Here is an 18002-nt window from a genome sequence, read left to right on the forward strand (position 1 = left end):
TGCTGTCACTTGTGAGGGCGGAAGGCGGCCGTGATGTACCGGCCAGCGGCGTGCAGGACCACCGCCATCTCAACCCGTTATTGGCATTCCCCGTCAATACTGGGAACGCGGCACGAGATGTTAGCATGTTGCATGCCACATTGATTATCTGCTCACTTCTGTGTTACTGAAGAGTACTGTACAAGCCTGTTGCTCAATTTTATGGTACTTAGGCGCACATGAGAGGACAGGTCTTATTATTTCTTTGTGACTGTTTTGGCGAGCCCTAGCCTTGATGTGCCTGGGATATCGCTTCCTCTGTGATGGTAATGATGATAGCGCTTGTCCTGATCCCAAGCCTGTTGTTTCTGGCGGGGGCTTTTCATAGTCTTCCAGTCGCTTAGGGTATGCTTTTAAAAGTAATTTTGAGATTGTATTTATTGACTTTGCCTTTCTTGATAAGTTTCCACTGTTACAATACAGTAGTCCACAAAGAGGATCTCTAAGTCATAGCTATTACTCTGTTGCCTTGGGCGAGTCACAACCTCTTTTGCCATTTTTCCATCAGTAAAATGGGGATAATAATACCTTGGAGAGTTGTTACGAGAAGTAGTTAATGTTTGTAGAGGGCTTAAAGGACCTAAGTGTTATTAATTAAGCCCCATGACACATTAAGGTAAGAGTTAGTGAACCAGGTTTACACATGGATGAACTGAAGCAGGAAGAGATTATGATTTAGCTAGAGTAACATATTGGATCTGTGACAATAGCAGAAAACAAGTTGTAACTACTTCATGCTGTAGGCACAAGCGAACAGTTCTATAGAACAGATACGCTTCCAAGATTATTTGCCCCTCCCTCGCCCCCCCCCGCCCCCCTTCCAATTTCAAGCTTTTCTACTTTAGGAGGTTTTGCCTGTGTGACTTCCAGTTGACTGGATAGCTCCAAGGACACTTGTGGCTTGCCCACTTAAAAGTGTTTCAGCAGTTTTCATAACAAGATATATGTTCTAGGATGCAAGCCAAATCCAGACTTAAATTCCAGAAAACATTCTCCGCTTTTCCCCTGAAAACATTGTGTGGAACTTAGTTAAGACTTGATCCCGTTCCAGTCAGTGGAGTATGCACTAAAGCTGACATTCCTGTTTCATCTGAAAAAAGTTCTTTCATTAAAGAAAAATTCTCTTGTCAGCCTGTACCAGAGATTTAATGGTGCAGTTAGATCATTTTTCTAAAGATGTAAACATTCCACATATGCTGGAGCTATACATGCATTTTCATCATTTAAAGGTAATTTTCCATCTTCAAACTTCCACCGCAAGTGTTGATAACTTCCGTCCACTGTGTTGATTCCCCAGCACACTGACGTGATGCTACTGCAGGCTGAATAGCATTAAGCAGTTAAAAAAAAAAAAAGTCTACTGAATTCAAAAGGAAACGTAGTCTTCATCTTACAAAGGTTTTCCATACCGTATTGGCTTTTATTTTCTTTGATCACTTGTAATGCTGCTGAGGTTGACACCAACAAAAATAGTGTTTGCAGAGGACTTAAGGAATCACATTTTCTCCTCTGGCAGTTTTCTATGCATATACTTCATTCCCGTGGAAGAAAGTTTTTCTTAGGTATAAGTGGAGTAATAACCCAGAATACTTGCACATTTTTGTGAGAACCAATACTGAAAGTCATACTGAACTATTTTGGCAAGAACTTGCAAGAAAACCTTGAACAGGGGGTTGGACGAGATGACCTCCAAGTTCCCTTCCAACCTCAACCCATGCCATGAGTCTGTAAAAGCAGGATGTATCAAGTGGCACTGGAATTTGGCAGAAATTTAAAATGAATGGGCTTGGGACTTCTTGCCCTTTTGAAGGAATAACTGGAAGCTCCAGAACATCATCACGGTGATTTCAAGATCACAGCTGAAGCCAGTGTAACTGTGTAACTCTGAAATTGCCTTTTCCAGTTTATGGGTTTGCAGCTTTTCCCTATTCAAACCCTGTACAAGTTCTTCCCTCCCCATCCATACGCTTTCAGCCCGGTCTCCTTAGGGGAGCCAGTTCCTGTGTATCGCGGCTTTTGGACTTTGATAATGTCAGCATAGGACCATCAGAATTATCCCAAATTTAAAGGCTATCATACCCCCCCCTACTCCCCCCTGTGACTGCATCCTTATTCCAGACTTTCTCAGGAGCATTCCTCTCGGACAAGCGCCTTTCCCATTCATTACTGTGAGTAGATCAGATAGGATGGTTCTTACTCTTACTAGTCTGGAAAGTAAAGGGCTAAGTCTGAATGAAATTCTTTCATTTGCTGGCAGCTTACATTACCGCTAAAGCGTTGGCACCAATCTCTTGTAAATTTTAAACGGAAGACTGTTTTTCATCTATTGTATACAAAAAACTTCATTTGATGTTTATACATCCCAGTTAAGTCTTCAAAAAATGCAAATGTGCACTGTAAGTGCATAGCTGATTAATCAAATTCATAACGGATTACAATTTTTAGGGGGCAGAATATTTAAATTGAATCATGCTGCTCTGATCCTGTAAGGGAACAGTAAGCTCTTTACAAGCTTGTTTAAAAAGAGTAGCTGTCTCGGGCAGGGATTTTGACAGTGTCAGGCCCTATAGAGTACTTTAAACACAGGTTAATTTGCTCAAGTGCAGTGTTAGTTGCAGCACAGTGCATCTCTTCTGATTGCTTGGAGGAGAAACTCGCATACACCGAGCTACTTGAAAGCCAATATAGCATGTTGTTTACGTGTTGAGTTGCCTAGATGGCCATTATTTAGTGTTTTAGAGAAATAAATATTTTACATTCACAGGTGAAGACATTCTCAATAGCACTTGAAAAATTAAGTGTGAAATCATCCACATCTAAAGCAATCAGTTTCAGAGGTTGGATGGTAGCTTCCCAGTTGGCAGTCTTAACTTTTTCTAAATAGATTACTTCCCAATCAGATCGGTTTCAGTAATTACTTTGATTAAGGTCCTCTTAACTATGGAAAATAAGGCGTTCTTTCATCATACCTCATGATCCGAGGAGAACACTTGTTGGGACAGTCTGGTACGAGGAAATAATGAGTTGAGTATCAGCCTGAAGTGCATTTTCGCCTTCAGATGTGTGATCTGACATACGTCCTTCATTGCCTCCGTTTCCCCATCCGATGGGTCAGTGTTTATGGTAACGCTGAGATCTGTGGGCAAGCCAAGGGGAGGGAAATGCGCAGCCGCTGGTGGACGGGATTAACTCAGCAGCCGCATTGATCTCTGCTGCATTGTGACATAAAAAATACAGCTCCCCACGGGGAAAGTTTTATGAGAGTCCAGCCCTGTCAATCAGATTTCTATGCATCTCGCTAAAAATAACCCTAAAGCCAACGTTTAGGAAGTCACCTATCTGTTGCATTAGGTCTAATGCGGATCCTCTGTCCACTGAGTGATGTGGAGGCCAGAGGTGCGTACAAGAGAGATGATGGAAATTGAAGTTATCCCTAAGAGTCCTAACTCCTGTCTGAAGTCAGAATTTCTTTTTGTTGGGTGAGGAATCTAGTTAGAAGGCATAAAGCACTTCTAGTTTTGAATTTGTAATATTTATTGTAGCAGTGTAACTTTAACATTTTCATGAAAATAAGTTTTAACTAAGAGGAGCTGTTAACTCCACAGCATCTGGAAAATAAGCTATGAATACTTGCTTAAAGTAGCAGAGTGCTAAAAAATATATCCTACTATTCATTGCCAGTATACCAAGTGTAAGTAGGAGAAAAAAAATCTAAGACTAAAACATTTGGATTAGAATTTACCTATAAATAAATTATTTTATATATATAAACACACACAGTGGCAACACAGCAGGAGTGTCATTATCAGCAGAGTAAGGCTAGGAAGGCGATACCGTAGGTCACGTTAGCATCCTTGAAGCCTCATACAAGCAAAAAGGAACCTGTCTTTATTTAGGCTGTGTTAGGGAATAGCTAATTTAAGTTAATAAATTAACAGGAACTCCAATGAAATCAGAGCAGTTGTTCTAAGCAATTTCGCCTTAGCTGCACTGATTCAGTCTAAACCATAACGCAGTTTACTTTAGGCCCTTTCTAAAACATGATTGCTTTGATTCACCCTGTATATTAGGAGGTGCTAATTAGAGGAAGGTAGGTAATTCAATCTAAGGATTAGACTATACCACAAGGACCTTACTGGCACAGCAACACCAGCCTAGTTAGCTGTAAAACCCCTGCACAAAGGGGTGCCTTTTGCCAGCACAAGTTGCGTTTGCACTCACTAGCAGGCTTGTTGCCCTAGCTCTATTTGCCCAAGGAAAAACAGGATTCCCCCCTTCCTTTCACATTTCTAGCAGGTAGCACTGTGCTGGTAAAACTTCTGGTTTAGACAGAGTCCAATATAGATTTCCTTAGTTCAGGTAGAGCTTCAAGGGTACTCTGTGTCTTCTGCTTAGTGTACCAGGGCTGCAGGTGCAAAGAATCTAATACAGGTATATTTATTTCTTACCCCCTGCGGTGGGATTTTGCTTCATCTGTTGTAGTTTCCTCCAGGCTCGCTTGTCTGTAGTTTACGTCTCAAAACCAGTGTTTTTGAAGTAGTCACCATTTCAGGAAGGAGTGGGCTGACTCGAGGTAACAGCTAGGTTCTTCAGTCTCCTTTGTCCTCCCCTCATTTTCCAATACCCTTTTCATATGAGATAACACTGCCTGCGTTGCTTCCCTTTTCTCCCTTTCCCAGGAACTTCTCTCATTTTACTATCCTAGGGGAGCTCATTTAGGTGCAGCAGGCTTCCTTTTATATGAAATAATGCCTTTGGGCTGCTCTCTGATGCCTGGTCACCTGATTCAAATCCACCACCTGGGAGGGAGACAAATCCTATAGGTGAGGCCTGAGTTCCTTCTCTTTTGAAAAGTGGTGAACTGTCACATGCTGCTCGCATTGCAGCTCTGTGTCTGTGGGCATGTCTGAGAGATGAAGAAGAAGAACATCTATCAGAAGTTAAGAAATAAATAAAGAGGATGAAAGTTGTTAGTAGTTACATGCGCAACAGTTACGCTGCTTCTGTATTTGCCAAACAAAAAGGCATGAACTGAAGCTTTAAGGTGTGTTTTGGGGGGGGGGGGGGAATATACAAGAAGTAAAGGAGGTAATTTATAAATAGCAGAAATATCTGTGAGAATGTTAAAGGTACTTGTGGGCTTTGTGTATACTAGACTTAAATATAGTATATTTGATTGAATTACCTAGCTCAATTTATTTGACACCTTGAACTCTTGTCAAGACTAAGCGGTTTTAATTAAATCAGTTTAAATACACTTGGAAAAGCTTTTTTTTGTTTTGCTTATCAAGACGGAACTGATGAATGCTAAAGAAGAAAACAAAGTTTTAAAGAAGAAAACAAAGTTAATCTTGACACTTTTTATTTATGTTCTTAAAAATACAGATTTGAAGAAACTTTTCTGAAGACTTTAATGTAGCTAAAGGGATAGTCTTAAACAACTGTCACGACTGGATTTGGAGTTCCTAGGGACCAGGAAGCTTACTGGCACTCTTAAGAGAAAGTCTTTGAGAGCTCAGTTGGAAAAATGGGCTGTGTAGATACAGTTTCAGGTGAAGAGGTGTCATGCCTAATTGTTATGCTTAATTACCCTGTTGGACTTACTTGAAAATAATTCTGTTTTGATAGGAGATCGGTTTATTATATACCTGGAAAATGTTTGATAATTTTCAATCTCAGAGATTGATAGTTAATATAAAAATGTCCTGAGTCAATTAACATAATAGGGTTCCAAACCATAAAGTAGTTTAAGATTAGAAAATAAACATTTGTCATCAGTGGTCCATGCTTTCAAAATTAAAAAGTGATTTCAAGAAGATTGCTCTTTGCTCTTTCTCCTCTTCACGTATTCTCTGCTCCCTTTCAGTTGAGGCGCCGCAAGGTTAGAGGAGGACGCCTAGCTGTTAATGTGCCATTTACTTTGTTGCTGGGAATTTGAAAGGCTCTGTGCCTGCGTTTGCAGATAGCTGATATTTGTCAGAATTACTAGGATAAAGGTATTTCTGTTTGTTTGTCTGATGGTATAGTTTTATTTTTAAACTAAAGTAACTATGCTGATAAGCCCACTGCTGTTCTATCAGCTTACTCCGTGTTGGCAGTCTGGGGGCATTGTCAAACAGCGTGGTGCAGTAGGAGCAGACCTGTAGAATGAGTCTGCTGGCGCTGAGGACTCCATGTCCGTGGTGTTTGCATTTCTGGAGGTTTCAGCTCGGTCTGGTCCCGTGCCCTTGAAGCGGTTGAAGTGTTCAGTTCTGCGGCAGTCAGAGGACTCCAGTTCGTACGCTCTGAGGCTGCTTTGGTACGTGAACCAAAGCACTGTAAAGGGGATGATGATCTGTTTCAAAAGTTCACACGCGATCCAAACGAAAAAACTGGTGCAGGTTTATGCTAAGCAATATCTGGCCTTATGAGAGGGCAGAAGATGCCCTGCCACTTTTAAAGCTTTTGTTTGTGTTAAGCTCCTTGTGAAAGGAGTGAGAAGCACCTGGCAGTTGATAGAAGAAGGGACAAATCTGATGTGAAAAGGCTGCAAAAGAAGGTTAAGAGCCTTCAGTCAACCATCAGAGGATAGCAGGAAATCACATAAAATCTGTAGAGTTTTCTGAAGGACTGAATGGATGCTTTTTCACCTGTTACATGAGTTCCATAGCTTATCTCTGCTCTTCTCCCTGGGGCTAGGTGGACACTCCCCATCTGCTTCTGCCCAAAGTCTGCTGAATTAGATGGTGGTTTGAACTAATCTGGGTGCTTTGTTTATCCTCTGGGTTCAAAGAAAGTTTGAAAAACTAAGCTCTGTTTTATATATGATACTGAAAAGATGAGAAGAGAATGATTTCACACACACACTTTAATGTGCAGGTTTTTAAATGTTACTCCGTAGGAGTTTTGATGCACTGTAGTGCTCAGGGACAAAACGTGTTAGCCAGTTACATCAATGGTGTGCTTAGCATTTTTCTTCAAACTCTGTTTTTGAGTTGTTTTATCGTGATATTGTGTCATAAATGAGGATTTTTCTGAACGAGATAATCATGAGCGCAAGCTAAAATAATCGGGTTAGTTAGATGTTGTTTCTTGAACAGCAGAATTGATAAGGTCCGTTTTCCCACAGACTTGTATTCTTTTGTGCCTTCCAGCCCCGTCGTCTCCTGTCATACCTCCAGACTCTATCTGCAGCATTCCAGGTCTCCCCACCACCAGTCAGAGTACCTCCTGTTTGCTTTCCCTCCTGGTGCCTGAAGTGCCCGTGCTGGGTTTGCTCTGGCTGAGCTAGAAGCAGAGTGCACGGTTGTTCCTTCGCTGCCCTGTCTCCGCTGAGGAGCTGGCCTTTCCTTCAGAGGTAGGCTAGGAAAGGAGACACGGTGGAGTGTGTCTGTCGGTAGCCAGAGTGGACATGGGGTAAGGGCTGGGCTGTGGCTGTCTTTCGCTTATTGGGGTTGCTACAAGGGTCTGTGTTACCTACATAGCTTTTGATTTTCAGAAAACTGGTAGGAACTTAGCGTATTTGGAATTTCTCTCCCTCTGTGAAACTGGGCTGATACTGGTCTGTGGTTTCTGCATTTGCCAGGGGCGGACTGACAGAGACAGTTATGGACAGTCCAATTGTATAAGCCTTGTTTTCTCTAGAAACCAGGCTGTAAAAAAAATCAACTGTCATAGAAAAACTTATCAATGTTTATGCTAAAGAATACAGCCCTTCAAAAAGTACAATAAGCAAGTGAAACCCACAGCATAAAATACTGCTACTTCAAGAATTTGTGACCGGATGGCCTTTGTTAAATAACGTGCCAGAAAATAAAAGGAAAATTTTAAACCTGAATAGTTTCAGTGATCACATCAACAAAAAAACCCAGCCGCAGGGTTGATGCTGGAGCAGCTGAGGTTCCACAGCCGCTGAGAGCAGTCTCTTTGCTGCTACAGTCCCACTGCCCACTCAGTCTAGCGGGCCAGGCTGCGTTCCTCGGCCTTGAGAGCAAGCGGTGTGACCCGGATGGCCTTTGTTAAATAACGTGCCAGAAAATAAAAGGAAAATTTTAAACCTGAATAGTTTCAGTGATCAACACAAAAAGCCAGCCGCAGGGTTGATGCTGGAGCAGCTGAGGTTCCACAGCCGCTGAGAGCAGTCTCTTTGCTGCTACAGTCCCACTGCCCACTCAGTCTAGCGGGCCAGGCTGCGTTCCTCGGCCTTGAGAGCAAGCGGTGTGACCCAGGCTGCATCCTCCCAGCAGAGCTCTCTTCCTCCAAAACAGGGTGACCTCCTCTGCCCAGCCTGTAGGGAACAGCCCTCTCCCGTGTTGCTTTGAGCTGTTCCTGAGCACCATCCAGGAGAACGCTGTGCCAGAGAGCATGCTGACAGCTAAATGGTCGTGTTAAGTTATGTAGTTATACATGGATGATCATGGTAAAGTGCTTTAGCCCCATGCCCTGGGCTTGCTGGTTTACTACTATAGCTCTCCTTTCCCCTGCCAGGAGTTGTATGTTTTTATTCCACCCCTTGTTCCTGTGATCCTGTGTTGAAACATTTCAGTTTACTAAGCTGGCCTAAAAATATGGCTAAATGGAGGGTTAGCCGAGTGCCAAAGCCGCCTCAGGGAGGGTGCAGGAGTATGACAGCAATGAGATTGGCTTAGGCTGTCGTGGAGCCCCAGCCTGTCAGAGCAGCAAACTCTATCATGCGGGTGAGAGTGAGCTGTGCCGGAGAAGGGAGGCTGGAACTCCCTGTGCCAGCTGCTCTGCAAGAACCAACGTCTTGCAACTACATGCTGAAAGGCAGCAAACGGCACAGTCAGTGGAGGAATGAATAGCTCCTTAAACTGCCATTACTGTCGGAGAAAACCTCGCTGAACTATAGCCTGCCTTTCCTTTCCCTCCCCTCCTACACTCCCCCCTTGGCCATAATGCACAGCGAGAAAGCACCTACCGAGCTGGAAGGGATGTGGAGGAAGGAGGGGTGGAAATTAGAAAGCATTCCTTCTATTTTCTTTAAAACGTTTGTAAGTGTCAAGAATTACTCTTCCATGATTTTGCTAAATTGCTTCTTGGGCACTTGTAGTGAAAAGTATTGTGTGCTCTGTGCATGTGTCGAAAAGGCACAAAGGTGACAACTAACTTTCTTCCAAGTGTTTGTTTGGTATTTAAGTTAATTTGCATTAAGTTTGGTATTTAAGTTAAATTAGGTCTTCTCAGTATCTGGAAAGTTCTCCCAAATTATAATGCAGCTGCTTTGCAATGTAATAAATTAACCACTGTCAAGAAGACTTGCATTGCTTTGGAACGTGGCACGGTCATTTCTTATTCTGTGGGATTCCTGATGGCGAGGTTAGGTTTACTCCTGATACTGGGGAATGATTGGGGAAAAAAAATCCAACAACCACATAAGCTCACAGGTGATACCAGCACTTTTTGTTCTTGCAGATTTCTCTTGGTTTAAAATATATAGATAGAGATATATGGGACGAGTGTGGAGATTGGTGGGCTAATTAGTGGGCTAAGAGCCGCCTCTCTTCCATTCAGATGTACTAGTGCAGTGTATGAATCCATGCCCCATGATACAGGTGCACAGCCTCCCTTTTCTCTGACTCAAAAAGCCTCTCGGGTTGCCAGGCATACTGAAATGCCAGCTGATTTTGTGTGGTTTTTCTTAAGAATGTAAACCTGTACCATACGGCACCAGTAACGGTGGTATTCACAGTTCTGTAGCTCCTACCTTTTTCTCAAACATAAACTTCCCAAAGCAAGGCACTGGGCAAACACTATCTTCTCACTCCGAGTGATTCCCTGCTTGTTTACAGAGCCCTATCTACTATTTTACAGCCAGAAAGTGATTTGTTCGTTACATCTCGCGCATTTTAAAGTGGCAGAGATATGTTAGACCAAACCGGAGGCAATTAGCCTGTGAAATAAAGAAGTAAAATTCAGGGTGGAATCAAAGAAGAAAGGAAACATTATGGTGTGTATGCAGATCAGCTTTGGCTTACAAAACTTTTGTTGCTGTAGGTAACTTGTGCGTATTATACTTTGTATTACTGGAATATTGACCAGAAACTTCCTACAACTTTCCACTGAGTAGCCAGTGAGGGTTGTTTTTTCTTGTGGATTTTTCACCCTAAATAAGATAGGAACAAAAATTAATGAAAGAAAACAAAATGTGTAAAATAGCCTCGTTGTGCTGGGATCTGTCTCAGTTCAGTTGGGTTTTTGAAACTGAATGAGATTCGAGTTCATAATGTCTTAATGTTATGGTTTTAAGGTTATAAGTAAAACCATACCGCTTGCAGATTAGTAAAGCTGTTAAAACTTTAGCATTTATTTTCATATCAGTTTTAACTTGGGTACATGCACAAATTGGCAAATTAGTCTCAGAGACTGAAATTTCTAAGAATGAAGTTTTCCATGCAAGAAATAGGCCAGAACGGGCTATGGAAAAGTCGGGTTTAAATCAGCATGTATATGTAATGGGAAATGTTGAGTTTAATGTTTGTATGGACAGTGACTGATAAGAATCTTGACTGTGATGGCATTTTCCCCATCTTTAACAACAGAATTGGTTGGTTTCTTGTTTTTTATTTGTAACTCAGGAAAGCCAGGTGCGAGAAGAGCATAATAGCAGCCCTTTACAAGGTAGAGAGCACAGTTTAAACTGTTTTTAAAGGTGTTGAAGCTACACAGTGCACCAAGGAAAAATGTTTTCCAGAGCAATAAGAATCATATTATCATCATAGGGGTTTTTATCCTACAACAAAAATAGTCTGCTATTTTTAAGGCCAAAGGAGCAGCCAAAAACGTTATCTAGCTTTTTAAAAGATAGTGACCTGACCAAGTCCTGTGGAATATGTGATTGTGGTTCTGATCCCACAGGAAGATAAAGGTGAGGTGGAGCAAGATTAGCTTTTCTGGTGAAGTTAAGCAAAATGCAGCGCTCGTGTCTGTGTAGACCTTGCAAAAATTGCTAACTACTTCTAACAAACACAGGAGTTACTCCATGGCTCCTGTAGTCCTGCACAGACTTACTTGGGCTTATTAATCTTCTTGATTTTTTTGGTTGTGTTTTTTTTTTTTTTTTAAATTAAAAAGATAACGACTATGGATGAGTTGAACAATTAAAAAAAGTAACTCATTAGGATTTCTTTGTGGTCAGACAATATCCTGGAAGGTCCGTTCAGGAAGTGTTTAGCAACCTGTCTATGCCACGGGTTGTAACAAGAGGGAGACGACTTCCAAAAATAGGCTCCCCCTGTGCTTGGCAGCATGGATTAAATGTCCAGAGAGCCTAATATGTCTAAAGACAGCTGGTCCCTTCCAGAATCTCAACAGGAACAGTGCTGGTTCTAGTGGAATTTGTTATCTGCTCGTATAAAACTCGAGCACTGCAAACTTTTATTTCAAAACGCCTCAGCTCTCTTGTGAGCTCCACAATATCTGAAGATGACGAATGTGAAATTCTTGTCTTAGTAACATCAGAGACTGTAAACAGTATCTTTCTTCGGCAACACGTGTTGGGGTTCTGTTCTGAGATTAACTCTTCCATGATTCACTCAGCTCTCCATTTTCTTTGTTGGTTAGTCGCCTGACCCAAACTGAAAAGGCTGAATTAGTTACAAGCCTGTACCCTCAGTCGCAAAGAGAAAAATGTCTTGGCCTGGAAGGGATAAACTTTCAGTTCCAAATGCATATAAGTATAATCAAAACAAAGCCTTGCTAGCAAAGCGATGGCAAAAGAATGGTGCCCGGAAATATGATTGCTAGAGCAGGAAAATAGAGTAACAGAAAATCTATTTTCTGCTATGGCCAATTACAAAAAGCCGCCTTCATTCTTTGGCAAAATCTTTGTAAGAAAATGTTTCTATTAGGGGAGATGCAGAAGCTTTGGGAGTATAGAGCTGTGTATGTGAGCCCACGTCAGACGTACAGAGGAATCACAGTTAAAACAAGGGGACTGAAGCCCAGGGGTTTTGAGCGTGGTTTTATTTCAGGTTGAAATGACTTAGTAACCTGAAAGGAACAGGGGAGAATAAAAGGTGCGTTCAGTGAAACAAGGAAGATCTAGAGGTGCCATTCGCATTGCGCCTTTGATAGTTACAACTGCTAGCTATTGATTTGATGGAACTTGTGGTTTCTTTGTACATTGATCCAGATTTCACAACCAAGGAAGCACCAACATTTGAGTAGTACATATTGTGTGTTTTGCTGTTTTTACAAAACATTTGTCTTTTTATTTTGCTTTTACCTGTACTATACTAGCACTACTTCCAGACTTCTTCGAATCATGGTTTCCCAGTGAATAGATGTCTCTCTAGGAGGCAGTTGCAGAAGAACACACCTGGAGATTTGAGAAGAGTGGCAAGTAATGCAGTATGTTGCAAAATACGAAATACATCATCTGGAATAACATGAAATTGCAGTAATTTTCTAGGGAAGGAGAAGAAGTTGGTTAAAGAAAGGCCAAGAGTCTTTGGGGGGGAAGAGTCTCAACATCTTTGAACTAACAAAAAGCATTTCCTTGAAGTTTGTAATGTGCTTTGGGGCCTGTCTGGGTGAAAGACTTTATCTAGAAGTCATTTTCCTTGGCTTTGTTGTGAGTCCGGACAGGTATATCGTTACACTGGGGTTATCGTTCACCAGTATTTCTGTCTCCCCACCAGGCGTAGGCTTATCAACTCTTTGTCCGTTTCCCGTGGTGACTCAGGCTTTTCTGTACGCTAGCATAAGGTCATAGGTTTCTTGAAAGCATCGCTGGTACCATGCGCCTGAACTTCGGGCAGCTCAATGAACACGTCTTCTCATTGGGATGTTTCTTCATACTTGAAATCTGGGTCACATCGCAGTAATGAAATGTGCTGATGAAATGAGACCGGTATTATTTGTTTAAAAGGAAATTGAAGAAAGCATTTGTTCTTGGTTCCTCTTTCTGTGGGTCTGCCCACTGTGATCCTGCTTGTACGTCCAGAAATACCTGAACGAAATGAACACGTTTTCTCAGCAGTGAGGTCTGCATTATTTGAGCTGGTTGATAGTGGGACGCTGAACCCACCACTGGCAGCTCACAAATTCAAACGCAGGCATCAGTTGTCACAGCTCTTAAATTTGGTGACGGTTCACAGCGTTGAGTGTGTTGGTCGTGCATCCGTCATATCTACAACGTAGATACATACAACACTCTTGCTCAAAATCTAAGAAAAAGTACAAAAAAAAATTTTCTGCATCCTTGGCTTCGTGTAGAAAATGTATCAAGAACTGCTGCGGAAGTAATGCAGGAAGAATGTTGTGGTGGTTAAAATCGGATATATTCCACAGAATTTTTCAGTACGCTTTGTTTGGTAGCCTGAATTTTTCACACTCGCTGGTCATCAGCTCCGTGATGGCAAAACCTGGTGTATGGGTGCAGTTACTCCGAGAGAGGGAGCATTTTCTGGCTTGCTTCTGTCATTTGAAGGGAGGTGTACTGTGGCACCACCACAGGAGCTTCAGGTAATCTAGAGCAGCAGAAGCTCTGGTGTAAAAAAAACCTGTCGAGGATCCCAACATAGCTGACACAAGTTTCATCCTTTCCTCTTCTGTCTCACCTCTTGGGAGGAGCTCACGGTCCCCCCCAGCGCCGCGGAGGGCGGCCAGGTAGGCTCGCCAGCTCTCTCCCACGCTGTCCATCCCCTCCTGTGGTGGTGGGGAGAGCACCACGATCTGTGGGATCCAGTGAGGGTTTGTAGCATCTGCCTGAGCTGCCTGGGAAAGGCCTCGGCATGATGTTTGAATGCCAGGGAAATTGATGAGAGAGAAAAAACCCAAGTAAATGTAAAAAAAATTAAATTAACCTAATGTGTTCCTGTCGCTCACCAAGTTACGCTCCTGAAATGCGTGCAGTTGTCCTAATCCTGTAGAGCTCTTCTGGCATTCAGGCTTGGAATATATAGTTTCCAGTGGTGGCAATCCAGTTACTGAGTGCCAGATTAAATGTAGAAGTCATTCAACACTATAATACTGAATTTTCTTGTCAGTTATCTCTTCTTACTGTTCATATACTCTTGTTCTTTTACCATCTTAAACTTTTTCCTGTATCAGGAAGCCTTAAACCCTCTAATTGTATGGCCCTTACCTAATTTGTCTTTTAATAGTTCTGTGAAAACCAGATAAAACAGTGGTACTGTATGTGGTGGGAAAATAACATCCCCAACTGAAAATTTCATGGAGGTGTGCTCTTAGAAACAGGAGTCATTCATGGGAGTTTATTTCCTGTAGGGACACTGTGCCTGTGCCGTGGAATAACAGCGGCATTTACAGGGTGGTGAGCCTGCCACCTTAGTGCAGGGGGGCTCGAAAATGCGGAATTTATTGCAGCTGTAGCTCGTTCAGCTGCTGCTTTTCAACAGCTCCTTCATTTCTTATTTTCCTGTCTCACAAATTGTTTAATGAGAATTCCATTTAGTCCCTCTTTGCTTTGTATTTCTCTTTCGAAGAATGGGGTTGTTTCTTTTTCTTTTTTTTCCTTCTTTTCTGACTTTCTGGGTTCATTACAGGTGTAGAAGGAATTCAAGAAAAGTATGACCTGTACACAGTGCAGAAACATGGCTTCAGTCTTTACATGTTCAGTGTATTTGCTGTTAATGGATTTAGTTGACTTCGGGTTCACAGTGTTGCAGTGATACTTCAGTAGCAGCTTTTCGCGGTGTGAAGGAATTACACTATTGCACAGAGAGAGGATTTTGAGCTGCAAGCTCCTGAAAGAGAATCTGCTGAAAAGAGAATTAAAGTACCAAAATTGCTGAGGATTGTTTAGCGTAATCCCACACGCCACCGACTGTACAACTGCTCGGCTTCGGTCTTAGCGCACCTCCCTGGCACGACCGAGGGCTTGACTGCACGTGGCAGGGGGAGATACGTGGTTACGAGTCGCTCTTCGCCGAACCGCACGCCGTGCTGAAACCCGAATCGTACGTCTTTGAGGAAGGAAATTCGCGTACATGTTTAGGCTTGATTGTTTTGACTGAGAGAGCCATTAAGTGTTGTAGTCTGGTTTATGCTTGCTTCAGAAAAGAAACATGAATATAATTCAAGTAAAAACTCTCCACTGCCAAATGTGTCGAGCATTAGGAAAGCAAACTTCTGTCATTGAGAGGATTGTAGGTAACTGTTGCTAAGTCCATTAGAGATATTTATAACCCCAGGCTTGATACCCAGGATGTGAAATGAGCCAAAGAACTCTCTGGCAATAGTGTGCAGATGAGTTGAATGGTTCCTTGCTGGATAACGGCATACTTAGCATTGTCAAACATTAAATTGGTTCATCTTTTGTCTGCCTAACATTTGTTTCAGTTCTAGAAGAATCAGGCAACCTGTAGTATAGCAAATTTTCAGTAATATTTTCATGCTCAAATTGCAATTTCACTAGTGTCGGTCATCTTGCAGTGTTGTACAGTTTTGTCTATTTCCTTTTTACTCACACTTGGGTTTTGTATAGTCCTGTTTAATTCCTACCCAGGAGACGGCAGTCCTCTTAGATTTCTCACCAGAATATTTTAAATCTGCTGTTTTATAAAGTCACGTTGCAGGATGTTTTCCAGTTTTCTCAAAATGTGTTTTTTGATTTTAATGATTTTGATTTTAATGAATGTGGTTTACATCTTTGAATATACTAAATCCTGTTATATTTTAGAGTTCATTTACTTAATTCCTAACTCCCCATGGTAAATGGTTATCCACTGTCAATTAAAACCTTGAATTCATTCAGTGTAACTCTCTTCTTACCTTTCAGAGTTTTTTGAACTAGGTAAATGACAATTAAGAATCTCACCTGTGTATATGTTTATATACTCAACATACATATTTTAGGGAGTCCTCACTATTTCAGTTCTATGTAATACACCCTTTCCAGAGAGTTCATAGCACAGGTGATTGAAAATTAGTTTCTGTAATTTGGTTAACTTGAAACCACAGTTATGAGCGGCACAGAAGCATTACGGTATAGAAAAGGCTTAAGAACAGCAATGCTCAGGCCCCAGCTTTGGTGTTTAGGTTAGGGTATCCTCTTCTTGTGCTCTGCCGAGGGACCTGGCCAGGCTGGATCCATGGGCCGAGGCCAACTGAGGTTCAACAAGGCCAAGGGCCGGGTCCTGCCCTGGGGTCACAACAACCCCACGCAGCGCTCCAGGCGTGGGGGAAGAGTGGCTGGAAAGCTGCCCGGCTGAAAAGGAGCTGGGGGTGTTGGTTGACAGCCAGAATATGAGCCAGCAGGGTGCCCAGGTGGCCAAGAGGGCCAGCGGCATCCTGGCTTGTATCAGGAGTGGTGTGGCCAGCAGGAGCAGGGCAGGGACCGTGCCCCTGTGCTGGGCACTGGGGGGGCCGCCCCTCGAATGCTGGGATCAGGGTTGGGCCCCTCCCTCCCCGAAGGACCTGGGGGGGCTGGAGCGTGTCCAGAGAAGGGCAGCGGAGCTGGGGAGGGGTCTGGAGCCCCAGGCTGCTGGGGAGCGGCTGGGGGAGCTGGGGGGGTTCAGCCTGGAGCAGAGGAGGACAATTCCTTCCCCTTGGGGCTGTCAGGCACTGGAAGGGGCTGCCCAGGGAAGGGGTCGAGTCCCCAGCCCGGGGGGGATTTAACAGCCGGGCAGAGGCGGTGCTGAGGGCTGGGGTTTACTGGTGGATTTGGTAATGCTGGGTTAGCGATTGGACTTGATGATGTGAAAGTGTCTTTTCCAAACTAAATGTGATGACATTGGCAGATGTCACGGAGATCAGGGGATTCTTGGACTGCAGTCGGTGGGACTGACTGTGCTCCGTACCGCTCACTCGGTGCTTGGCTTCACGCACACGCTGCCTGTTTGCTGCAGGACATCGGGGCCACTTTGAGCCCTGTGCTTGATCCCAGTGCGTACTCTGGGAATGGAGCCTTTAGTGACTCCCAGCTTCCCTCCATCCATGGTTGGGCCCCTGTCCTACTCAGCTCTCCAAAATACACCAGCTCAGTAGGCTGTGCGATGCCTAGCTACACCACTCGTGAGGCGTGCTGTCTGTTCTTCTCCAGTGCCTGCGCTGTTGCATTACTTGGATGCCCATTGATTCCCTTTATAATTTAACTGGCATAAAAATGTAGTAATTTTTTTTTTCATTAGCTCCATGAGCTAGCCTGGTCTCTGAAGAGGAGACAAACTCTGAAATGAGTGTGGGAAAGAAATGAGGAGGGAGCAGGAGCAAGCCACTAGGTTCCCTTGTACCTTTTTTCCTGTATCTTTCTGATTTTATTCCCCTTTTACCACTTCTCCTCAACCTCTCAGCACAAGCGTGTTTCCTGTACCCAAGGGACCATCATGGGTGTAGGCTGCCTCGTTGCTCTGTTCCTGTGCCTGGCTTCCAGGGCTTCCTGGCAGGAAGGATTGCAAACACAAATCCGTTCAACCTGTGGAATACCACAAAAGAACATTCCGGCTGGCACAGGGCTGGCTGGCTGGCACGCCAGAGTGTGAGGGAGCCTCGCTTGCTGGGGCTGTTGATACCCATTTGAAACCAGTGGAAGCTGGGATGGTTGAAGTGTTCCTGACTCTGCTGTCTGCACTCCTCTGTCCTAGAGCTTGCGGTCTGTGATCTAAGACGTGCCTCCTTGCAATATACAGATGGAAGAATTTCCGAGAGTTACAATTCATCCAAATCAATTCTTAAACAGGTTGATAATACTGCTAATAAAATTCCCTTTCCAAAGCATGGAAGGACTAGAGCTCCTTGGAGAGTTTTAAGAATATTTTTAACATGGCAAAACAGTGTTTTTCGCTAACTTCATTCCAACATTGCTAACTATTCAACTTGAAAGATTTAAATATTTAAACTATTTGGTTTAAAAGTTTAATGGCCATTTTCTGTCTCGGGCTGTACTTCCCGCTGGGGTTGTGAATTAGTTCATCTCCCACATACAAGAACACTGAGAAACCTTAAATGTAATTGTTCTTTTTTCAGCCACCTAGGATAATATGATTTTGGTAAGTCTTTCT

General features: G+C 43.1%; 1 protein-coding gene across 3 annotated transcripts in view; it reads left to right on the top strand.

Annotated features, from left to right (window-relative positions):
- The window catches only part of CTDSPL2 (CTD small phosphatase like 2), a 45246-nt gene that overhangs the window by 2343 nt on the left and 24901 nt on the right, over positions 1 to 18002 (top strand). The window contains exon 1 of one of the 3 annotated variants that reach the window (XM_035890203.1): positions 982 to 7375. The exons of 1 other annotated variant lie outside the window; for it this stretch is intronic. The gene's annotated coding sequence lies outside the window, so the exon portion shown is untranslated. Of the gene's footprint in view, positions 1 to 981; positions 7376 to 16610; positions 17991 to 18002 lie in introns of those variants that run through there. One more of the 3 variants, XM_035890201.1, reaches the window with a different exon arrangement.

This window comes from Egretta garzetta, unplaced genomic scaffold (assembly GCF_000687185.1).
Source record: "Egretta garzetta isolate BGI_Z169 unplaced genomic scaffold, ASM68718v1 scaffold862, whole genome shotgun sequence".
Classification (NCBI taxonomy): domain Eukaryota; kingdom Metazoa; phylum Chordata; class Aves; order Pelecaniformes; family Ardeidae; genus Egretta; species Egretta garzetta.